Here is a 17,484-nt window from a genome sequence, read left to right as displayed (position 1 = left end):
AATAGAATGGACTGTATTAAAGATTTTTATTATGATTGGTGCTACGAGCACGCTCATGCTATAAGATCAACAACTAATTTTCAACTGATTAGGGTTACAACAAACGGTGGCGAGGATGCTGAGACAAAGATGCCAAGTTGGCGCTATATTTCTGAGATATTGAACAATGCTATGATGCTTAAAAAAAAATAAAACGTAACTTCAATAACTATATTTTGAATTCTCTTTTTCACAATGAGAAAAATAAAACTATTACATGCAATTAATTCCACTTTAAACATATAAATACAAACACTCACCTTATAATTTTTTCAAAGAAACAAGGTGTTGCAGAGATAATAACAAATTCCAAAAGTTTTCCAGAGAAGTCTATTTGACCAGGTAATCCAAAACTTTGTTAGATGAATTCCTAATGTTTGGCAGTAAGCTATTGTTACCAATCAATCTAAAGAAAAACTTTCAAATTCTTATTTTTAATCTATATATATGAAATGTTCCTTCACTGGGTAATGTTTCTTCACTGGTTGGTTTACCCTAATATAAAATATTCTGTCAGCTGACTCAAAAATATTTTTGGGAGTGAAATAAAAATATTCTAAATAGCTTTAAAAAAATCTGAGGTTCATTGTTTTCTCCTTGTTACTTTAACAATTGAAACTTAATGGTTTGTATTTTTTGCCAAAATATTTCCGAAATAGTTGATGTTATAGCAAAAACAAATTTTTCAATAATTGGTCCAATTCTGATTTCATAGTGATGCCAAAAGCTTCATTAATACATACACCATTCTACAATTAATTTTTGAACTATTCAAAATGTATTCTTCTATCAAACCTTCTTTATGAATATTTGTTATAAAGTGAAGTTTGATTTGGTGAAAATTTATGTTTTAAGGAATAATAAGTTTCTTTTCTTATTATTATTAGTGTTTCTTTTTCAAATCTTTTATTACCTGATATAACAATGATACAAATTTTACTTCATATGCATTTCTAATGGTTTACTCTGTGTTCGTGTTATCTGCAAGTCTTAACTCTTTGATGCAAATGGGATACCATTGTTACTTTTGTAGGATTTTTTACTGCCGCTCCAGTTACAAGCAAAAATATATTTTAGTATTTTTTAATTATAAAAAGCAGTTTAATAGTTACTAAAAAATCTGTTGTACTAAAATATAAAGTACCAAAAATGGAAGTCTGAAAGAAATTTTTTTCATCTATATTAAGAAATTTATCAGTAATTGATTTTTGTAAATTAAAGAAGTTTCACTGATGAATAATTTGTATTTCTCAGATCTAAATAACTGCAAATTTGAAAAATAATTGTTTGGAAGATTTTATCTTTAATACAGAAAAAGACACTGGTGTTGTTACATGTTGTATTTCACAACCATAAATTATTAAAATGCTAACTATAATATTTTCCACTTATTTTGACCAAGTTAATACAAAATAATGAAAAAAGTATGTAAAATATGTTTAATAAAAATTCTGTGTCATAGGGTTAATGATTTTTCGTGCTTTATTGCAGCTTTTATACTGCTTTTGCTCATATCTTCTTCTGTTACATCGGGTATCTTTTGCTTTTTTTTAAAAAAATAAGTTAAACCATTCTGTCTTTACTTTACATATAGTAGTATGAATAAAATAAGCATTTGTGAAAATGGTTGCAAAAATATGTTTAAAATGAAGTTTATATTAATTTATGTACCTTGTTTTTAATATAGCTGTTTATTTTGAAGTTTACAATTATAAATGATTTTAATTAAAAAAATTATTTCAAAAACTAATTGCTAAAATGATTATATTTTTAAAATTTTATTGTCAGAATGTGGTTTAATTTAAAAATCTGATGCATATACTTTTTCTGTTTGTTCAAAGGTTTCCCGTCGCATTCAGTTTAGATCTATCAAAAGAACAACTCTATTTTTGGGAAGTATGTTCTTTAATGAGTACTATGTACTTTTTGTACTCCATAGATGACCCAGCCATCTATGGAGAAGCCATGAAAATAGCATCATGAGAATCGTCACTGTTAAGAACTCCAAGGGGTCACGTCCTAGAGGCAGGCCCCTTACTAGATGGCTAGAGTTGCCATGGAAGGAGGCACTGGCATTTGTCAGCTGATGAGGCAACCAAGGCCTGCAAGGGGCTGTTGCGCTGACCAAGAAGAAGATGTACTTTAATAAAATGAGTAATATAATTTAAAACTATGGCGTTCAGTTTAACAATACAACAATTTTATTTTCATAATTTTGGACTTAAAAGTTAAAAACGTTGCTTGCCTGATAACTGCAGCTTTCTAGTTAAATAGTTTAATTTGACTTATTAAATTATATGAGCAATAAGTGCTTATTCCTATATTTAAACAAAGTAATTAATTTCAATGATACAATTTCAGATTTTTTAAGCCTCCTGTCTTCCTTTTTCTAATCGATTCTATTGTCCTCAATCTATCTTCCCAAACTACATTAATTATACAGACTGCTTCAATTATTTATTTATTATTAAAAACTAAACTCAGTGGCGCGACAGCCCATAGAGGGCCAAGGCCTACTGTGCCCATCTCAGTTTTCTTGACCTTGGGCTCTGGGGTGCAGGAGCAGATGGTCCGGTCAGGTGGTCAGCCGAACGCGGAACCCCCAGTGTTTAGTTCCCATTCATGCTTGGTACTCATTTATCGACCCACTGAAGGGATGAAAGGCTGAGTGAACCTTGCCCGGCCCGAGGATCGAACCAGTGACCTGTGGCACGACAGCGCGAAGCGCTACCGCTCAGCCACCGGGCGTCATTTATTTATTATTACCACGTTTATATTAACTTGCCTTCGTGTATGTCTGTTCGGGTGGAATTTTGTAATCGATTTTAAACTAACTTCCCGACTAGCTACAGACTTCAAATTTGGCACATAGTTTCAGAATTGGATGACAATGCTTGAAAATGAAGAGAAAAAAGACATACCAAGAAAAATTAAAGAAAATATAATATTTTCGCGATTGTCTTTTGTTGTCGATTCGATTATTTCAAATTAGTGTCACATGTCAGTTGAAAAGTTTTGTGTACAGTGAGTGAAAAAATTGAGTACAAAATAAACAAGTGAGTACAAAATAAAAATGATATTTTTAAAAACCACGTTTTTGTAGTGGAGAATAATAACTAAAAAACGAAAACCGTGGGGCGCATGAAATACATAACAGTACATATACACATACATATACCCATTTTCTTACTCATGTACATCCACATATACATGCATATACACAAACATATTCCACATCCACATTCAGATACAATTACAGATATACATACACATATTCTCATGAGCACACATACTGTTATTGTTATGTAATTCATGCGCCCACTACAAAAACGTGGTTTTTAAAAATATTATTTTTATTTATTTTTTTATTTACTTTTACAGTTTTTGAGAGAGTAAGGTTATTATTGCCTTTACTTAAGAATAAATCGAAAAAGAATTTTTTTTACTATTTTTTAAGAGAATAAGGTTATAACTGAATTGAATTAAATATGAATAAATCGAAAGTTGTTCGATTAATGTAAGAGAGCAAAGACAACTTTTTAAATATATTGTATTTGTTGTACTTATTATTTTGTATATTTGTATCTTTTTATTGTCAGAGTAGGAGACAGCCTAATATATTTATGAGATATCCGGGTATTTTCTTCTCTTTCTAATCCTACTAGGTTTTATTTATTTATTTTTTTGTTTGGAGAAAGAACTCTTCCTGAGTGATTTATGGATTTTGACGAAAAAGGAAGAAAGCATATCTTGTGCACTGCGAATGTTCTGAAGACCCTGGATACATCATAAAGTGTGTGTAAAGCCCGTTCTGGTATATGTGTCTGTGAAACATGATACTTTTTCTGCAAAGGATAAAAAAACCTTTCAGAATGGAAGAAAAATTTCCTTTTATTTATATGTAGTTAATTCTTTACACTCCGTGATTCCATACAATTCTTTACACTTCATTTATTATGACGTTATTATACTTGACACACTTAATTAAAAAGTGCAAAAAAATTATCTGTATCACTTTTAACGAATAATCGATGCGTTTGCATCACACCTGGCGGACTAATCGAAATATCTTGTGTGTGAACAGGCTTGGAAACTACGCTCAAGTAAGCAGCATTGTTACAAATTTATTTAAAAAAAAATAACTAAAAAAGATTTGTCACAAGTTCAATTTTTTAAAAAATATAATGCAACTTTTGCCAATAATTTTTTTATACAATTCTGAATTCTTTTAAATTTTATTATTTGTGTATTTTTTTTATTTCCTATGAAAAAAAGGCAGGAAGTAAAAACAATTCTTTCGCCAGAAAAGAAAAAAAAAAACGATGCACAAATGCAACACAACAGTAAAAAGCAAAATATGTATCAACAAATGACTGAACAATTAAAAACAGAATGGAAAATGTTAAGATAAAAATTCTCTGGTTTCCTAAAAATAACGAGAGTAGATAGATCTTTCCTTCAACGCCAGACACATACTAATATATGGTCCATGCCTATATTGTCCATAATCATCACAACACAAGGGACAAGGGAAGGAAAAAAACAGACTTGTTTTTTTTAACTTCGCGCTAGAGCTGCACAATGGACTATTAGCAACAGCCTGCGAAGCATCTCTGAAGATGATCCGAAGGCATGCCATCTCAATTTGATCCTCTGCGGAGGGGATATCATTTGTGAGGGAACTTTCACAATTAAGACATAGATTTGAAGGGGAAGGATAATTTCTCCAGATTCCAGTATCCATAATACTGCTCAGCGACCTACCATCGGACTTTCGATTTCACAGATTCTACGGGCACGTATGTCGCATGTACTCGGTGGGTCTAAGCGGAATCGAGGATCGAACCCCGTTCCCTCTGGACCGGAGTCCGATTCCTTAACCACTAGGCTACCACGCCCTTACCTTAAGTCGGTAAAAGTGAGCATAGAGTTTTATTTGATATTTTATTTTATAACCGTCATTGAATAGCCGATCCAACTACGACTACTAATGTTCAATTCCGTAGCCTTGTAATTTTGAACCAATCCAGAAAACAAGGAAACTCCTGGATCAGTTTCCTCAGAGGTATGATTTGTAATGGGAACATGATGGACTTTGAGACTCGACAGATTTAATGTGCATCAGTCACCATTCTTTGGGAAGCGAGGATCGAACCTACGACCTCTTGGACATGGGCGCAGTGGCTACCAACTAGGCTATCCCCTTGTAGAGTTTATCGTTTCTGGTCGTTATTCGGAAAGCAGTGACTGCTCGATATCTAGGATAGTTCTTAAGCCAGTTTTTTGTTTTTTGTTAGAAATGTATTCTTGAAATAATAGATTCATAGCAAACTTTCGAATTCTTTTAGTTTTTTCGATAATTAGTCTCCTAAAGTTTAAAAATTTATGTCAATTTTAAGTTTCACGTACAGTAAAGAGATTCAGGCACCGGATTGGCAGGATCAGGTGGCAGTGGGCCTTTTCGATAAACGCTTTGAAACATGGAAGTTTCGGGTTTGAACCCTGCAGTAATCCTGGATGTATCTTCATGTACTTAGTTCTTGTTATACGCATGCAGGCTAATATGTTTATTATAAAGAACAACTTATTAGCCCTTATGAAGTTGAAAAGCAGATCACTAAAGTTAGAGAATTACAGCAACATGATGCATCCAGGATTTCGGAGGGATTCGAACTCGCTACCTCCACACATCAGAGCATAGCGTGAAATGTGGCTCTTTATGCTGCCTAACAAAGGCTTATAAGCCGTGCATTATATAGGCTTCGGCTCGTGCACAGGTTCTGACAGAAAAGTTTCGACTTCGATATTTGTTAAAGTAATGGAAAAGCATGATGTTTACGATAGGTGTATTGCTGCATTTTGATATTCCTTAAAAAGTCTATGTATTTCTAAAGCAGTTTGATAGTGTAATGGGAAATATGATTTTAAGAATAATTCAAAGATTGATGATTATTTTGATGTTTGTTTTATCGTGCTATCTACTGTCTTGCATCGTTCTTATTTCCTATTACTTCAGCTGCTATTTAATTCATGACTTATAACTTTATTATTATGTTTATCGTTACATCCGCATAGTTTCTCATATTATAGTTCTGTAAAGGAATTCAAAATCTCCATAAATGTTTTTTCAGTCAACTTACAGATGAAATGATTATTGGTAATTCAAAGGTAAATACTATTTTTCTTCGTAAATTTGATTTTATATACATACAGAATGATTCGTAGTCATAGCTCTTGATGTAGATGTCTTGTACTTTTAGAGAAAAAAGAATATTGAGAGACGGAAATTAATATTTTAACGAAAAGCAAAAACGTTACAAAAATATGATGAACAGTTAAAGAAAGTAAGAATAAACACAACAAAACCAGTTTGATTGATGGTATAAAGGAGGAAAGGAAAAACGCTGATAGGAGGTTAAACGACTATTAGGAACTCCCCAAAGGTGCAGCCGGTAACCAACCAGATTTTGATAGCTCTAATCCTAGCTTCCCCAATCGCGATTAGTCAGATTTTGAAAACTTTTTTGTGTTTTCTTTGTTTTAATATGAATTTGCAGTCTTAATATTACATTTATTTTGGTCTTCACTTTTGTCATAAATTCGAAAGTGTACATGAAACACTAGAAATAAGCTCGGACTTGTTTTTGGAGGTTTGAGCCCGAAGAATTTGAATTCGGCCCCACCCGAGCTCAAGATACATAGAATTACTTTGAGTCCGCTCGAGCCCGAGAAATACGCCCCAAAAAAGCCATGCGATCTCGCCACTTGGCCTTTAATGGGTAAAGAAGGGAATTAGTAAATTAAAACCTTTTTTTCGCTAACCTGTGAAAGAAAAAGCGTAGTCAAAAACTGAACGATCTGAAATTCACAAAAATTAAAAAAGAAAACAATTAACGTAAGCCTCACAAAGAAAAAGTAGCAGATCGCTGTGAATTTTTATACCTTATAAATTTTAAATTTTTAATACTCAACGACTGAACCAAACGTTTGTTTCTGATTTTTGTTTTTGAAAGTTTTATCATGAATCTAAGCCAGCCCGAACCCGAAATCTTTTTTCAGTAAGCATGCCAGAGCCCGCTTCGGGTTCTCTTCGGGTATTCTTTGTGAGGTACCGCGTCGGGTATTCTTTGTGAGGAATCAATTATAAATCGTTTTTTAATGTTGTTTATAATGTTGGATTAAAAAAAAAAATTTCTTGTCATGTGTCTTCTGTTATGTAAGTTTTATGCTTCAATTTTTTTTTCAAGAGCTGTCAAATGTGAAGTTTTAGAGCTACTTATTTGTGCAAGTTCACTTTTCATTTTTCAATAGTGCTTCTAGTACCTAGTGATTTACTAAATAAGTTGAGGCATTAATAATTCTATAAAGAGTTCTGATTGCCTTTTAAAATACTAGTTTATTTTTAAATAAACATAATTACTAAATATAAGTTTATGAGTTAGTACTCTTAATAAGATGAAAGATAGATGAGATGTGAAGCGAAACTTATTCAAAGTTATACATTACATAATTAAACAGCCATCCAGTGGCTAAAATCATAAGCAAATTGGAAGATTAGTGATGAAATATCTATTTTATGTATTTATATATCTATCTATTTTATTTTATCACCGTTTGGATTTTATATTTTAGTTCAAAAATAATTCCGGTATTCTAATAGATTTTTTCTAATAAATATTAGACTGTTTTTTATAATTAAAAATATCAGATTTAATTTGACTTGTAATTAGACCGCCTCAAAGAAGAAAAAAATATATATAAGGGACACCGGTGTTTCATCTGTGTCAAAGGGTTAAATCTAATGGTGCAAAAATTGCCAATATTTTGCAACTTTAACTAACCCTTTATAGAGCCATTTTTTTCTAGTAATTTTATGCTAAAATTCGTTTGAAATTGAGAAAAATTTATAAAAAGAAATTCATTTAGCTTCCTAAAATTGGTTGGACATTTATTTGTTATGAAGTTTTGTGAGTATTTCAAAATTTTATCCTCTGTAAAGAAAATAGCCATAAACTTAAACGTCCGTACTAAAAAAAAAAGTAATAATTTATACATTTTCTGTTTGCAACTACGGAAAAAAAAATTGATGAGTAATGGTCAAATGAACGAACTCGTAGCGAACAAAAAGAAAATAGTTCCCAGAGTTGGTCTCACGCATTTATGTAAACAAAGCTCTTCATTGGCTTGTTTTTTAAGTCATCAGAATATTGACTACACTAGGGAACTAATAGGCAACATACGTAAATCAAAGGTGGGAAAATAGCGCCTCATAGACATCTAAAAATTCATGAAGTTGATGGCAAGTATTTTACATGCCTTTATAAAGGGTTTAAGAAGAGTATAGTTTGTCTACGATAAGAACTCCCCCACCAGAAAGTCTTCTGCTATGGAAACAAGAATAGCGCATTGCAGGGAGGGTAGCTTCTCTTCAGGGCTAGCACAATAGATCGAAGAAAAAGTTTCCCTTACGACCCGAGCAAAAACCCGTCCTAAACAATATCTCCACACCCTTACTTGAAATATTTATACCTGGGTACCATAGTCACCGCCACGGGTCCGGACGAATGGCTAGGGGAGTTCTTACTTTAGACAAACTATACATACAGTTTGAAAAAACAAGTTTTTCTAAATTTTGGAATAAGTTATTCAACAAATGGCGCGGCTAATTGAAAAAAATTAGAAAATTGATTTTAGATTTAAAACATTAAAAACAACTTACGTCTGAGTAAATATTTAATTTAAAACTGTCTGAAACGTTGTTTTAAGGTTTTTCAGTCAGTAGAGTAATATGTTGATGAGTTTTCCTAAATATTATTAATTTTCAAATTTGACAAGAAAAATTTCTGGTTTCATTAGCAGAACGCAGTAAATCGTACGCAAATTGTTCCATTTTTATTAAATTTATTTTTCAAATCGTCTGAAATTTTCGGATACTGGGCAGCTATTGATATAATTTCAGCTCTTGATTAAAAGAAATGTTATTATCTTTTTACGAACGATATCGAATTATAGGAACATTATTGCTCTATTTTGAATGAATAATAGGGAAAAAAACCGTTAAAATAATGCAATCGGAGGTATATAATGCATGATTAATTATAAATAAGACAATTTCAGCCTTTGGAAGAAAAACAAAATTACAAAACTTCTTATTTCGTTACGACAGTCATAGAGGACTGGTTTTTAGATTTGTTTGCACGAACTTCTTTATAAAGAATCTTAAAAATCGATTTAGAACAATAGCTACCTTCCCAATTATCGCCTGAATTTTTTTTATTACCTCCTTTCTATGGAAATGATTGCAAAAGTTTTTCTTTTTAGCTCTTGATTATGGCAAAGACATTGTTTTCTCGCGTTCTGGTGTCAAGAACATAAAATCAATATTTGAAAAATAAGTACAGTAAGAAACATACAATACTGTAGAATTCTTTCTCTAAAAAATAATTTTAATTGTTGATATTGCGTATTACAATAATTTTTTAAAAATGAAAACACGAGTCAAATGTTTAGGTTTATAAAAATGGTTTTGAAAATGCCATTTTTTATTTTTAAAATTTTCCTAAGCAGAATTTTAGGCGTTAAAAAAGCGAACATAAATTTCTGTAAAATGAAAAGACAACGCTAAGTACAATCGATCGATATTATTATTATTGTTTACTTATTTATTTTTTATTTATTTTCGTTTTACGAAAGTTGTTGAAGAGAAATAATACGACACGTAAAAATAAAGTGAATTTTAATTTAAGCAGATATTTTCTTTTTTCAGAAAATTTTCTGAGGAAGTAAAAATTAATTAAAATTTTGTTCAAACGAATAATTTCTTTTTCTCTATCTATCGTTTTTAAGATAAAACTCGATGATAAGTCAAATATTATGATTGCGACTGATTCTTTTTTAAAATTCTTCAGTGATCTAAGAATGGTTAGTTTTAGGTGGCTTTAGTGATTAAAAAGAGCTTTCATGCTAATCTGGGCTAAGATTCTTCACTTTTTCATGAAATTCAGATAATTCTTTGCATCTGATAAAGAACAATCTCATGAAAAGTCATGTCTCTCAAACTCCTCATGAAATTTTAAAATTTTCAGGGAATTTAATCGCCCCTTCTCAAAAACTTTGTTTGCTCAATAAATTCTGTTTTACCACTCTTTTACAGTGTTTAGATAGGATCTAAGGGAAATTGATAATTTTTCTTCCTTTCCCTACTCTTTGGAGTTACATAAAATTTAAGGAACGTAATAATAATAAAAAAAATAAATAAATATGTAGGCTGTATAAAAAAGAGTTTTTTAACGTTGTTTTTTACTACCTGATTATTTGTTGTTGTTCATTTACGTCGCACTAGAGCTGCACAATGGGTTACACTACCTGATTAAAAACATCATTAGCTTCAAATATATTGGTCCCACAGTGGACTGATCATAAAGACACGGTTCCCAGCTGAACACTGAAGTCAACCATCACTCGCTACGGTCAGCAAGCGGGTGGGTGACCACTTTGATCAGCCTGAGTAGGGACCGAGGGTGCGCGATATTGATCCTCGTTAAACTGTTCTACCGTAAAGTGCTTGACTTCACGCGCAGGTCGTCGGATTACCAAAGCAGGGGAGGCATCCCCTCTGCAGAGGATCAAAATTGCGATGGCATGTCTTCGATTCTTCCTCAGGGATGTTTGTGCAGCTCTAGTGTGGCGAAAAATAAAGTACCTACTTACCTACCTATTTCATAGATATAGGCCTGTTTACAACGACCTGTTAATCGCCTGTTTTAGGCCTGTTAAAATCAAATTTAATTATTTTAAAGATTCTATTAGCTTTGATAAACGGTGGGGCATTTACCACATTCCTTGTCAGTGCGATCTTGGCTACATCGGACAACGCGTCTAAATCTAAACGCGTTTTAAAATTAAGATTTAAGGAACACGATAGATATTTCCGCTATCACGAATACGAGAAATCCTTAATTGCTACTCATTGTTGGTATCTTTGACATTAATTCAATTTTGACAATGCCAAAATTATTTCCACCTTAGTTACATCAGTTCATTATGATGCCCCGATATCTTGTTGTATTTATATGACTGCTGATTTCACGACATTAGTTTCTTACCACCTCTCCACAGCTCGTGGAAATACATTTTACCTATTTGCCCCTCTCGACTACTGTGGTTTTTTCTTGCTCTGTTTTTTTTTATCGTTTTTCTCTCACGGCTACTGTGGTTTTTCTAGTTTTGTTTCTCACCTTTATTTTTCCAGTTTTCGTTAGGCAACTTTTCGGGGTGTGTATTTTTAACCACTTTTGTTTTTTCTCATTCACGCCTGGTAAGTCTTGAAAATGGACGCTTGTTTTTGAGCGCTTGGATCTAGTCGACTGTTATTTCCTATTTTTAATATTTTTGAAGTGAATGAATTGATTTTTTGAAGTGATTTTCATATTTTTATATTTTTAAAGCTTTAATTAGGTAATATTTTTCCTATTCAGTTTCTTGGGATTATTTATTTAATTCTTTTTTATTATTATAGTTATTATTTTCAATTTACAAATAAAAGCCCTCAACAAATATTTGGAGATGAAGATAATATTTTTAAAAAAGCTATTACTTATTAATATATTCTATTATTAACACTATTGCACCAAAGATTGCGTCTATACCGCAATCTTTCCGAATGTGAAAGTATTTTATGTTATATTTTATTACTCGATTTATTATTATTATTAATCTACTGTAGAAACTGTTTTAAATTATGTTAGTCTGAAAAATATAAACATAAATATACTTAATTTCAAAGGGTCACAATCTAGTTGAATTTTTTTTTCTCATTAAATAAATTTCCAATTTCAAAGATAGCTAATAACCTTTACTAACATTTCATCAACAATATTGTTTTGAATAAATATAATCCATAAAAACTTATGGAAATTTCTTTGCGGTCTCAAAACTTTTATTATTTTATCGTAAAAGTATTTCCGATATTTATTTTGATAATGAACCGTTAAAATAATTTCTAGAAACAAGAACATTTTTCGTTCACCATTTTATATCCCACTTCTGGAAAGTGTTAAACAGTTTATAGGGACATAATTCCAAACAAGCCAAACACGTAAAATTCGTTTTGCAGTTTTTAAACAAATAAAACACTCACGCCTCAGCTTTAAATTTCAAAGAATTCTTTATTTTTCCACGACACCAAACTTAGAATGTTCACTTGTTTCTTTTTATAACCCCTGCTCTTAAATTTATCGACATTAGGGTTTAAATTTAAAGCCACCCTTTACGTTTTATGCAGAGTTTACAATATATCTTCTTGAAATCATGCACCAAAGTTGGCCTAGAGCGTTGTCAAAAGATTGCGCCTTTGGACGTGTCTCAATGGTATGCTTTAGAAGTTCCAAGTGCGAGGAAATTAATGTTCCAAAAATGGTGAGCTCGAATACTTATTCGCCAAAGTGTGAAGCTGTAAAATATTCGAAGTTTTCTAAGAAACGAGCATTTTCTGTCCCTTGGCATGCTGAAAAATGGATGCGAGAGGATATTTCAAGGCGACATTTTGGTGATCTTTAGTGGAATATCGCCAAAATTCATAGAAGTTAATGTTTTTCGGTGATATAATTTTTCAAAACATCCATTGGCATCGGAAAATTTTTCACGAGGTTAATTTTCTACCAGGAGTTTTGAATCGAGAATATTATCAGCGGAGCAATGAATGTTTCTACTATTTTGTAAAATACTATCGACAGAAATCAAATTGGTTTTGCGAGTTGGGGAATAAAATTTAATGCTATGCATTTTTTATTTCAAATATGAGATTCCGAGAAAAATTTCCTCTGAATTGCTCTTTTAAATTATCTTCTTAATTTAATCCTTAACTTTCGTATTTATCGAGCAAAGGTAGGCTATAGTAATAAAAATGTATTGGCATAGAAAACGGATCATGAGTTACTAAAATTTCCTTAAATTATTGGCATTTCAGGATGTTTCATTGAAAATGAAAACAGTTTCAGTCACATAAAAGCAATATAAACATAGTAAAATTATTATGAGCTTCTTCGCGTAGCTGTTACTTTTGCAATTAGCTTCCTATAATATCGAGATAAAAAATAGATGTTCTGGTACTGATCAATTTTGAAAAAAAAGTTGCCTTGTAAAAATAAAAAAATAGATGTTCTGATACTTATCAATTTCGAACAAAAAGTTGCCTTGTAAAAATAGAAAAATAGATGCTCTGATACTTATCAATTTCGAACAAAAAGTTGCCTTGTAAAAATAAAAGAATAGATGTCCTGATACTTATCAATTTCGAACAAAAAGTTGCCTTGTAAAAATAAAAAAATAGATGTTCTGATACTTATCAATTTCGAGCAAAGAGTTGCCTTGTAAAAATAAGTAGGAAAAAAAAGGGAAGAAGACAACACTACGAAAAACTTTTTTGATCTTTTGGTCCGATTTTCTTGTACGAAATGGAAAGTTAAAGGTTTGATGGACGCACTTTAACTATTAACGCTGATTAATTATTGCTATGTGAATCAATTTGGGAATTTCGTAATAAGGGTAGCTGCAAATTAAAAAAATGGGACCTTACATTTCTGTTAGAAAATAGATCGAAAGTTTTTCCCAATAAGGTTATTTTTCCTTTTTTCCATTATACGTCCCCAACCTGAAACTAAACACACAAATCTAAAAATTCTATATTCATTAACGGAACTCTCTTAAACAAAAATGATTTCATGAAAAAAATAATTTTGAATAATAATTTTTAATTATTTATTTTAATAGTCGATGTTGAAATGCGTGCTCAAAAACTTATCTACTATAAAATTACGAAACTGACACAGACTATATGATATAGCAACTAGACTGCTAACTCATATGGTAACTATTCCAGTTTGATCCAAATAAGATTGGTTGTTTTTAGCTTGGTATTCGCAGAAAAAGAGCTGGTTTTCGCTACATTGCAAAAAATTCCAGACGGAAAAAAAAAACTTACAGTATTTTAAAACGACACACAAAAAAAAAGTCAAAACGAAGATAAGGGAGCAATAAAAATTAATAAATTGATAAAACTACATAAAAAAAAAAAGTCGCCAAAGTGAATCCCATATTTAACTAACAAAGGCCAACCCCTGAGAGATCTTTTCTGATTATTTTAAGTAAAAAGTAGAAATATTTATGAGTTTTTAAAAAATATTTTTCCGCATTCTTTCTACCATATTATTTTATAAATAAAAATTCGAATACCTTATTAAATGCATTTTCTTTAATTTACAATACTCGCGATAAGATTAAATCACACCATTTTTTTTTTATTTCTACTCCTATTTTAACAACAACGGCATTTTATTACTATCTTAATTAACGATACATGCACTTTTCAGTCACAAAAGAAGTAAAGAAGCTTTTTAGTTCTAAATTTTTTTTTTATTTGAACTTTATTCTGTGCTCTTAAAAGACAGGAGTTGGATTAAATAATTGATTTAAAAAAATAATAGCCCGAAACTTTTTAAAAATCTTTATTCCCTAGAATTTAAACATCAAACAACCAGATTATATTTATATGAAGAATTTGGCGCCTGAGAAGCATTCTTTTTCGCCATTTCAACTAAAGCGTATTAGTTAATGCCAAAAGCTGCAGAGTTAACGGGTAAAAAAAAGTCATCTCTGTTTTCTTTCTTTTTTTCTTTTCTTTTTTTCTTTTTTTGAACTTAAAAGCTCTACAGCTTAAAAAAGTTTCACATCGATTCTCATCTTTTCGTAACGATTTTGGCTCTGAAAAAAAAAAAAGTAAAATCGTGAGCCTTAAGGAGGGGAAAAAAAAACTAAAATGTTGTAGTGTGATAAAATAAAAATAAATAAAAAATGTAGATCTGTTTTTTTCACTGGAAAGATGGGATTTGCACTTAGAATTTGGTCTTACTGCGAGGATTTATTGGAGTTTAGTTCCACAACTTTTTTTTTAAACTTTAAATATAGTTTTCCCATTGGTTTGGCAGGAAAAAACTGCATTAAACAAAAAGCACACAAATAAGAAATAACTCTCAGAGGTCATTGAAAAAAAAATGTTTGAAATTCTTCTTCATATCCTTCCCTTTCCCGTCTATATTTCATATCATGATATACTGTTTAATCTTTATCTTCTTTTCACGAAAAATCAAAGAGAAGAATTCTAGAAAACTGAATTTAAAGCGAAGTGTAAAGTAGAACTATCATATCTCCAAAATCCTGTTTCGCCAACTCTATCTTATGCTTTAAAGAGACTTTTAAGAAACTGGTATTGTCTAACATACTTTCTATTTTTAAAATACTTTCTCTGTCGCTGGTCCATGGTATTATTTTTTACTTCAGTAAGAAGATATTTAGGTATTAGTACGTGTTCGCGCCAACTAAAATCGCAAAAGTGGCAATTTTTTTTTCTACTCGTAAAAATAAAAGAAATAACATGTGGATGTTTGCTCGTGGGTGGCTACGAGTTATACCTTTGCAGTTAAAACCCCTCCTGTGACGTTTTTTTTACGTTCTCTCGTACCCTGTTATCATCAAAATTTAGAGACTTCTGTGGCGTACGGGAATCTTCCCTTAAATTTATCAACGGCATTGAACAACTGATCTATTTCGAACTTACAGCTGCATCAATGTCTAACTCTATATTTGTATTTTCGGTCTTGTATTTTTGGCTTATTCCAGAAGACAAGTGAACTTTCGAATCTAGCGTTGGGGTAAACTCGCTGTACATTAAGGAGTGAAACTAGCCGGCATTTGCATTCAGTCAATATCCAGTTGATGAGTTCGCACGGGCTGGAAAAACTTGAAAACGTCCCAAGATTAGCTCTACTTTTGTGGGATTCAAACCCATGATCCCTATACTGCTGTGAAAACTGCTCATTATGGGTGTGGTGCGAGTCTGGAGCAATATACAGTTCAACCAGTCGTTGCAGAAATTCGAACCTGGGTAGCCTTATTACGATGCCAGAACTCTATCTCTGTCATATTTTTACCTTATTTTATTACTGGCGTTGAGCAACTTTCAGCCCACCAGCTATTGATGTGCGCCGGATTCAGCATCTGAGCATAATAATAATAATTAATTAAAAAACTATTGCAATATTTTTCTTCTGAAAAAAAAAATCGTAAATTTTAAACTGCGCTTTTAAAGTTTGAAAGCACCAAATCAAAATCATCGCTCGATCGTTTTTTTCGGTGGTTATCACCAGGGCAACACTGGAATCATGCATTTCAAAGTGTACTTTATTTGGGCTGATACCATCACAAATCTAAGAGATTTTTTATTTTATTTTATCGTTCCTTCAATTATGACTATACGCTTTTCCACGGTGTTTCGAAAATGCTGATATTTTTTAATCTGATGCTATAACGACTTGCGATTTTAAAATCAGGCATTTTAATTATCACCTTTGACATGATTTATTTGTGCCGATTTTATCGTCAACCCATGTTATTTTTCAATCGTTTTTTCATTTTTATTTTTTAAATCTTGATATTTTTAATGCAATATTATTACAAAACGGGAGATTTGAATGACTGTTTTCAAACTTACAGTTGTTGACATAAATTACAATGTTAATATAAATGAACTGTTGTTAATATAAATTATAATAAAAGTATTTTTTTCTTTTTATAAAATGTTTTTTTAATTCACTTTTCAAAAAAAAAATAATTTTTATCTAAAGTCTGAAAATAATTATTGTAAGGGAATGAGTTATATTTTTAAGCCTAATTTCATTTCAATGTGGTAAATCGGTAAGTATATACAATGTTCCAATTAAGTACTTTTTCTAAATTCCTCCTTTCCACAGCAATTATTAATTTTTATTAATTAATATTAAAATAATTAAATCAAAATATATAAATTATATATATAAATTAATATGTATAAGTTAATATAAATTAATGATTATAAATACCCGAATGTCTCTTCATTGTGTCCTTGTTTCATATTATAATTTTTAAAAAAAATATGTTAAATCTAAGATAGGGTGCATTTTTAAATCTTGCTAGAGGGCGCATCCAAGTCTATGAACTCCACTGGGAAGCATGGTACGGAGACCGAGTCGTTACTATTACCACCTATATTATCTAATGTAATGCCCCGTTAGCAGCAAGATAAACCAGAAGTTTTGATTACAATCTATCACTAATCGCAGGGATCGTAAGTGTTGATGTACCATGATTTGTTTATTGTTAAAATAAGGATAGATCATCACTAATACTGCTAATAAACCATAATAATTTGACATTAATTATTCAAATCAAGAAGAAACATTTGTGCTTAAACTATACTTCGTGTAAATAAAATTGCGCTTTATGGTCACATTTTCTACCTTCGATGCAATAGACAGCATCGCCACTATTTTTATCCTCACGAAAGTTGAAGAGCATCTATGGTTCATTGTAGTTCCTTTGATCATCGTAGTTTGTTCTCTTGCTTTCATTTCT

At 31.2% G+C, this 17,484-nt stretch overlaps 1 protein-coding gene across 1 annotated transcript in view; it reads left to right on the top strand.

Annotated features, from left to right (window-relative positions):
• Positions 1 to 5,824: 5,824 nt before the first annotated feature.
• LOC107440064 (syntaxin-binding protein 5) overlaps positions 5,825 to 17,484 on the top strand; it is a 340,660-nt gene continuing 329,000 nt past the window's right edge. Inside the window, exon 1 of the mRNA XM_087157536.1 lies at positions 5,825 to 6,207. The gene's annotated coding sequence lies outside the window, so the exon portion shown is untranslated. The remainder of the gene's footprint in view (positions 6,208 to 17,484) is intronic.

The sequence above is a fragment of the Parasteatoda tepidariorum genome, chromosome 2 (genome assembly GCF_982258835.1).
Source record: "Parasteatoda tepidariorum strain Cologne lab strain chromosome 2, Ptep-v5.0, whole genome shotgun sequence".
Taxonomy (NCBI): Eukaryota; Metazoa; Arthropoda; class Arachnida; order Araneae; family Theridiidae; genus Parasteatoda; species Parasteatoda tepidariorum.
The sequence above is the reverse complement of the archived record's forward strand: the minus strand, read 5'-3'. Positions and strand labels throughout refer to the sequence as shown.